This window comes from Bubalus bubalis, chromosome 1 (genome assembly GCF_019923935.1).
Source record: "Bubalus bubalis isolate 160015118507 breed Murrah chromosome 1, NDDB_SH_1, whole genome shotgun sequence".
Taxonomy (NCBI): domain Eukaryota; kingdom Metazoa; phylum Chordata; class Mammalia; order Artiodactyla; family Bovidae; genus Bubalus; species Bubalus bubalis.
This window is the reverse complement of record NC_059157.1, coordinates 161,792,846-161,799,837: the sequence shown is the minus strand read 5'-3', so window position 1 is coordinate 161,799,837 and position 6,992 is coordinate 161,792,846. Positions and strand designations below refer to the sequence as shown.

The 6,992-nt window shown below is 38.7% G+C and overlaps 1 protein-coding gene across 8 annotated transcripts in view; it reads left to right on the top strand.

The window, feature by feature from the left end:
- The window catches only part of MED12L (mediator complex subunit 12L), a 363,479-nt gene that overhangs the window by 243,784 nt on the left and 112,703 nt on the right, over positions 1–6,992 (top strand). The window lies entirely within an intron of this gene.

Below are 6,992 nucleotides of genomic sequence, written 5' to 3'. Positions count from 1 at the left end.
ATTTTCCCCCTCCCCTGCCAGAGAAGGTAGGTCTCCCCTACCTGCCTAAAGATTGCCCTTTGGGGCGCCCTTTCAAACCCTCCTGCTCGGGAACAACTGGAGCAACTAGCTCTCTTGCTAATAGAAATGACTCACATCTGAGAGGAGGTGAGATGTGTAGATGGGGGAAAGCGCTTCCTGAACCTGCAGGAATGAGACAGTGATTCACCTGAAGGGAACACAGAGGGCTGGAACCCAGAATGCCAGAGGAAGGTTTAAGGAGCAGGGTGTCCAGTCTCAGGTTGGGCCTTGCTAAGTCAGACCCAGTGTTTAGAGGGATTTTCTGGTGGTGGTGGTGGTAGGAGGACAAACTTCCTATAGCTAGTTGGAAAAGATGCATTTACTAACCTTCCTGCTAATTAAATTTTGAGTTAAAGTGGATCAGAATATCTGTAATAAAAGATCTTTCAGGATAATATTCTACACATTAAAGAACAGAATTAAATATGTTGATATTGGCGACTGATAACTTGGGAAACCTGTGGTGTTGCTTTTGAGAATCTGTGGAAATCTATATACTTGTTTTCACCTATACATAAATATAAACCTTCAGAACATTTTAAATAAAATTACTTAGGTGTCCAGTTTCCCTAATGTGTTGAATTCCACAAGACAACTTTTACTCTTTTAAAAGATCTTCCCACAATGATAAAGTTATATAATCAAATCACTTTTTCCTATTTGTAATTAATTTTAGAACTTCCAAAAAATTTCTCAAAGACTCCAGTGTTTTCTTGAATGCAACATTCAAACAAAGAAGTAAAAAGATAAAAAATCTATCAAATATAATCAAAACTTGTTATTTTCATGGATGAAGAGAAAGATAAATGAAAATAATGAAGGTGGAACATTTTTTGAAGTTAGTAAATCAGTAATAGGTATTTAGTTAGTAATTTACTTATGCATTAAGGAGGTAACGTATATGTACTCTTTTTTTTTTTTTTTCCCGTGTGTTGGTACAGAAAAACAAATGTATTCAATGTAAATACCAAGAGTTGAGTAGTTGTTTCTTCTATTGCTTTTTTCTAAACAAACAAAAACAGACAACTAAAATTTAATGGTTTTCCATTCCATTCTGTTCAGGGTGGACTAAGTATATTATGGATGAGTAGCTAGCCCTAGGGAAAGCCTCTGAACAAAAATTAGCCAACTTAATAGTGGTTCAGTCTTACAAGAACTTGTCAGACTTACCAACCATACTTCATTCAGGTTGGACTCTGCTGATTGTCCTGTGGTACTTCTCCAGGGATTTCCCTTTATCATTGAAGCCATTTCCCTGCATCTTGAGGGGAAAAGTTATGCCATGCAGGCCTGAGTTGGAGAGACTTTGTTTTTCTTGAGTTGAACTTGCGGTTTGTCACTATGATCCCTAAATAGTAACTGATGTACTACTCAAAATGGGAAATCTCACTGCCAGAATAACCAACTGCCAGTCTTAAAAGCATCCATTCAAAGGAGCATACCCCATGTAGTCTCCTTAAAAGTATATTGGGCAAAGACCTTCTCTGCAAAGTCTGAGGATTATATTCCTTCAGTTCCAGTGGTGGGTAGGAATTCATGTGAGGGAGCGTGTATGGACAAATATTTCACAAGCTTTTGTTGAGGGAATAAAGGCAGTTCTATTATCTGCCTCAATTTTTTTTTAATTGGAGTATAGTTGATATATAATATTGTGCCAATCTCTGCTGAACAGCTAAGTGACTCAGTTATACACATACATACATTCTTTTTTCAAATTATCTTCCATGATGGTTTATCACAGATTATTAATATAGTTTCATGCGCTATAAATGAGGATCTTTTTTTTGGTGGTGGTTTAGTCACCAAGTCATGTCTTACACTTGACCACCTGACCTGCCTCTTGAGAAACCTATATTCAGGTCAGGGAGCAACAGTTAGAACTGGACATGGAACAACAGACTGGTTCCAAATAGGAAAAGGAGTACGTCAAAGCTGTATATTGTCACCCTGCTTATTTAACTTCTATGCAGAGTACATCATGAGAAACGCTGGGCTGGAAGAAGCACAAGCTGGAATCAAGATTGTCAGGAGAAATATCAATAACCTCAGATATGCAGATGACACCACCCTTATGGCAGAGAGTAAAGAAGACCTAAAAAGCCTCTTGATGAAAGTAAAAGAAGAGAGTGAAAAAGTTGGCTTAAAGCTCAGAATTCAGAAAACTAAGATCATGGCATCTGGTCCCATCACTTCATGGGAAATAGATGGGGAAACAGTGGAAAGAGTGTCAGACTTTATTTTTTTGGGCTCCAAAGTCACTGCAGATGGTGATTGCAGCCATGAAATTAAAAGACGCTTACTCCTTGGAAGGAAAGTTATGACCAACCTAGATAGCATATTCAAAAGCAGAGACATTACTTTGCCAACAAAGGTCCATCTAGTTAAGGCTCTGGTTTTTCCAGTGGTCATGTATGGATGTGAGACTTGGACTGTGAAGAAGGCTGAGCGCCGAAGAATTGATGCTTTTGAACTGTGGTGTTGGAGAAGACTCTTGAGAATCCCTTGGACAGCAAGGAGATCCAACCAGTCCATCCTAAAGGAGATCAGTTGTGAATATTCATTGGAAGGACTGATGGTGAAGGTGAAGCTCCAATACTTTGGCCACCTGATGCAGAGCTGACTCATTGGAAAAGACCCTGATGCTGGGAGGGATTCGGGGCAGGAGGAGAAGGGGACAACAGAGGATGAGATGGTTGGATGGCATCATTAACTAGATGGACATGGGTTTGGGTGGACTTCAGGAGTTGGTGATGGACAGGGAGGCCTGGCGTGCTGCGGTTCATGGGGTTGCAAAGAGTTGGACGTGACTGAGCGACTGAATTGAAGTCTTGTGACCATAGGCCACCAGGCTCCTCTGTGCACGGGATTTCCCAGACCAGAATTCTGTATTAGGTTGCTATTTACTTCTCCAGGAGATCTTCCCAACCCAGGGATCAAACCTGCATCTCCTGCATTGGCAGGTGGATTCTGTACCACTGAGCCACTAGGGAAGCCCCAGTATGTGGCTAAGGCCTGGAAAAGATGAAGCCATGCCTGGCCCACCCTCAGGAGGAGAAAAAGAGGGCCACCTACTACAGTGACACCATCTCCAGCTCTCCACTCCAGTATTCTTGCCTGGAGAATCCCATGGACAGAGGGGTCTGGTGGGCTACAGTCCAGGGGCTCACAAAGATTCAGGCATGGCTTAGTGACTAAACAGTGGGATTGTGTATTTAAAAACTTCTTTCACTGGTGATGCAAAGTAGGTTTAGTAGTGAATAAGTTAACATGAGGTAGCCTTGATGCATTCGTCTTAAAGCCCATTATGCGTATCTCAAGTTGGGACTTGTTAAAGCTCATCTTACTTACTTAACATTCAAAAAGGGAAGTAATACAGGTTTAGTCAGAAAAAAAAAAGTGTAATGCTTTGATGAAAAGAGCAGCTAAGAAATAGCCCATAACTTTATTATTATTCAAATCTCTGAAAGGTTAACAGGCAAAATTTTTTTCTGTTGATTTTTATAGCAAGTCTCAGATTTCATAAAAGCCACAGGAGACTTTATAACCATAATTATCTTGCTGCTTCATTGGAAGATCCTATTAAATGCAGAGAAGCTCTTTTAATAATTTTGTTCAGCTATTGGAAACCTCAAATTTATTTTGAATACAGGACGACGGATATCCTAGGATGTGCTTGAGTTTCTCTACCACTGCAGTGTTTTTTCTTTTTTAAATTTTGTTTCATTTTTTCTATAATAATATTACTTTTAAATATGTTAAGCTTACAGATAAGTTGAAATTATAGTTCAGGGAAATTTTATATTTTCGTATTGGTAGTTTTCACATCCTCCCCTTTCCCTCCCCTTCAACACACATTTTTGAGGGAGACCTATTTGAAGTTGAAGTCATTATGACTGGTGTCCCAGCCCTAACTGCTTCAGCATGTATTTCCTAAGAATCAGGGTATTTTCCTACTAATCACAGCACTATTATCAATCAAGCGATTACTGCTGAAACAATAATAAATTCTAATGTTAAGTCTGAATTTTGCTAATTCCCAGTAACATTCTTTATAATTTTTTGATGTGAAACTAATGAGTTTCACATTGCATTCATTTTTTTTTTTTTTTACTGGTTTATTCTTTTATTCTTTAGAACAATCTCTCTGCTTTCTTTGTTTTTTCCTTAATTTCCTTGGCTTTTAAAAATTGGTTTGCTCTGTATTTGCTAGGTCCAGCCCATGGGACACTTAAATGGAAATACTTTTAAATGTTTCTGAGGCCTTTTGGACATATTAATCCAAAATCTACATTGGTGTGTAAAAACTTGAAATAAAATATGAATATCTATACTCTTGTTTTGGACAGAGACCTGGTTCATGACTCCAAAATCACTTTTGCTTTGGAATATTGGGCAATTGATTCAAATTTTCGTAGCTTCATTGTTCTGCAAAACTAGGATTCTGTCAGTGAACTTTAGAAAAGAATCTGTGTAATCTTTCAAAATATGTTCTTAAAGAGACAGAAGGCCTCAAGGAGAGACTGTTTCTAATACCTTTAGAAGAATGAAAATAGGTGGTGATGTTGATAAATCTTCCTAAATCCTGGAATAAACTCTGCTTCCTCACTTTTTAGGATGAGTGAAGTGAAAGTCACTCAGTGTCTGACTGTTTGTGACCCCATTGACTGTAGCCCGACAGGCTCCTCTGTCCATGGAAAATCCAGTCAAGAATACTGGACTGGGTAGCCATTCCCTTCTCCAGGGATCTTCCTGACCCAGAGATTGAACCTGAGCCATTTGCAAATGGATTGCTAAGGCTTACCTTGGTCTTCTAGTCGTTTCTCCCTTGCATATGTCTGCTTCCTCTCTGCTCCCTTTATTTGATTTCTCTGCATTGGCCTGGACCCGGGCACAATGTTCCTGTCTCCAGTGTTGGTAGGCACAGAACTTGTTGTCTAATTTTCTCTGTCTCTATAATCTGTGATGTATCCATTTCTTCTTAAAGGAAAACACACACATAAAGGGCCTCCAAATCCTTCCCCCAGTACTCGATCCCATTATTACAAAACAAAGATGATCAGGGGTCTAATTGAAACATAGTTCATATGATATGTCTGGAATGCCCATGTCTTTCGAATGTAGCCAGAACATACAACAAGGGTCGTTGTAAAATCACCAGATCTTCCTGTCCCATCTCTGTGTACAAAAATCACTGTAATTGTGGCTTACCATCTAGTCAGTAGCTGAGATTTGTGCTGAGTATAATTATTACAAACCCTTTAATGTTGTCCTCACTGAGATTGGTATCTTTAGGTCCCTGTGTTTGAATTACTGTGTTTAATCTGTCCTTTGAAATGATTAGTATCTATTAGGTCTGCTTTATATAAAGCTGCTTACCTTTTTCTGGTATGAGAACTTCATCTGTAATGGTCAGTTAAAGGGAAGGGATGCTGTGGAGACAAATCTGGAGATACGCCTGCATCTGACTCCTGCCCTCATATTGATACTCTCTCCTGTGTTCTGCTGTTTGATTCAGCTCCTCATTTTGGAAGTCTTGGTTGTGAGGGATGCTGTCAGTACTGATACATAAGCCCTGTAACTGGGGGTCCTATAGATTCCATTGTGAACTTCAGCCTGTCCACTTAGGAGCTTTCTTACTTTGGGCAAGTCATTATTACATCTGAGCTTCAGTTTCTTCTTCTGAAAGATGGCTGCCTTGTAAGGGTGTAAAGTCTAAATGGGATGATCTATAGGATAATTCCTACAGTGTTTGACACTTGGTTGGTGCTTAGTAAACAGTATCATTTTTTGTTTGTTTCGTCTTGCTTTTGTTTTTGATCAGAGGGCAGAGGGAGAGTATATAAATGAATATAAATAGCAGTAATTTCTCTGAATGTAAAGTTGGAATGATTATAAATTCCAACTAGAAAGTCAAAGCCGTTAATAATGTTTTGGTTACCCTTAGAAAGCTCTTGGTTTTCCTTTAGTGATGTCATGGTGATACTTGAAATACTTTTTATAGTCTTTCTTGATAGCTTTCTCTTCTGAAAAGGAGGAAATCAGGGCTAGCTTATTCCAGATTAGGATATTGTGGGAAGGTATAAAAGTTGAGGCCAGGCTATGTGGGTTAAGAAGAGGAGTGGTCTCCGCAGGGTCATGGCATTCAGGTTAATGCTTCGCTCAGGAGTTCAGGCATCCTTTGCTACAGGAAATTTCAGTGATAGAACTAAATAGAATAAAAAGCATGAAAAGCATAGAGAAATATGATATGGATATGATAAAAATTTAATGCACAAAGCTATGATTTTTTATAACTATGAAACTATTCAGATATGTATTAGTTAAAACTCTTATAAGATGAATACCACTAAATATGATCACATACAGGCATATAATGTTTAAGCTGAATTTAAAAAACAAAGTTGAATATTCTATTGCTGTGCCTTAGAATTTCTATCCTTTATTGAGCCCATCTTTGCCTGAAATGTTCCCTTGGTATCTCTAATTTTCTTGAAGAGATTTCTAGTCTTTCCCATTCTGTTGTTTTCCTCTATTTCTCTGCATTGATCGCTGAGGAAGGCTTTCTTATCTCTCCTTGCTATTCTTTGGAACTCTGCATTCAGATGGGTATATCTTTCCTTTTCTCCTTTGCTTTTCACTTCCTTTCTTTTCACAGCTATTTGTAAGGCCTCCCCAGACAGACATTTTGCTTTTTTGTGTTTCTTTTTCTTGGGGATGGTCTTGATCCCTGTCTACTGTACAATGTCATAAGCCTCCGTCCATAGTTCATCAGGCACTGTGTCTATCAGATCTAGGCCCTTGAATCTATTTGTCACTTCCACTGTATAATCATAAGGGATTTGATTTAGGCCATACCTGAATGGTCTAACGGTTTTCCCCACTTTGTTCAATTTAAGTCTGAATTTGGTAATAAAGGAGTTCATGATCTGAGC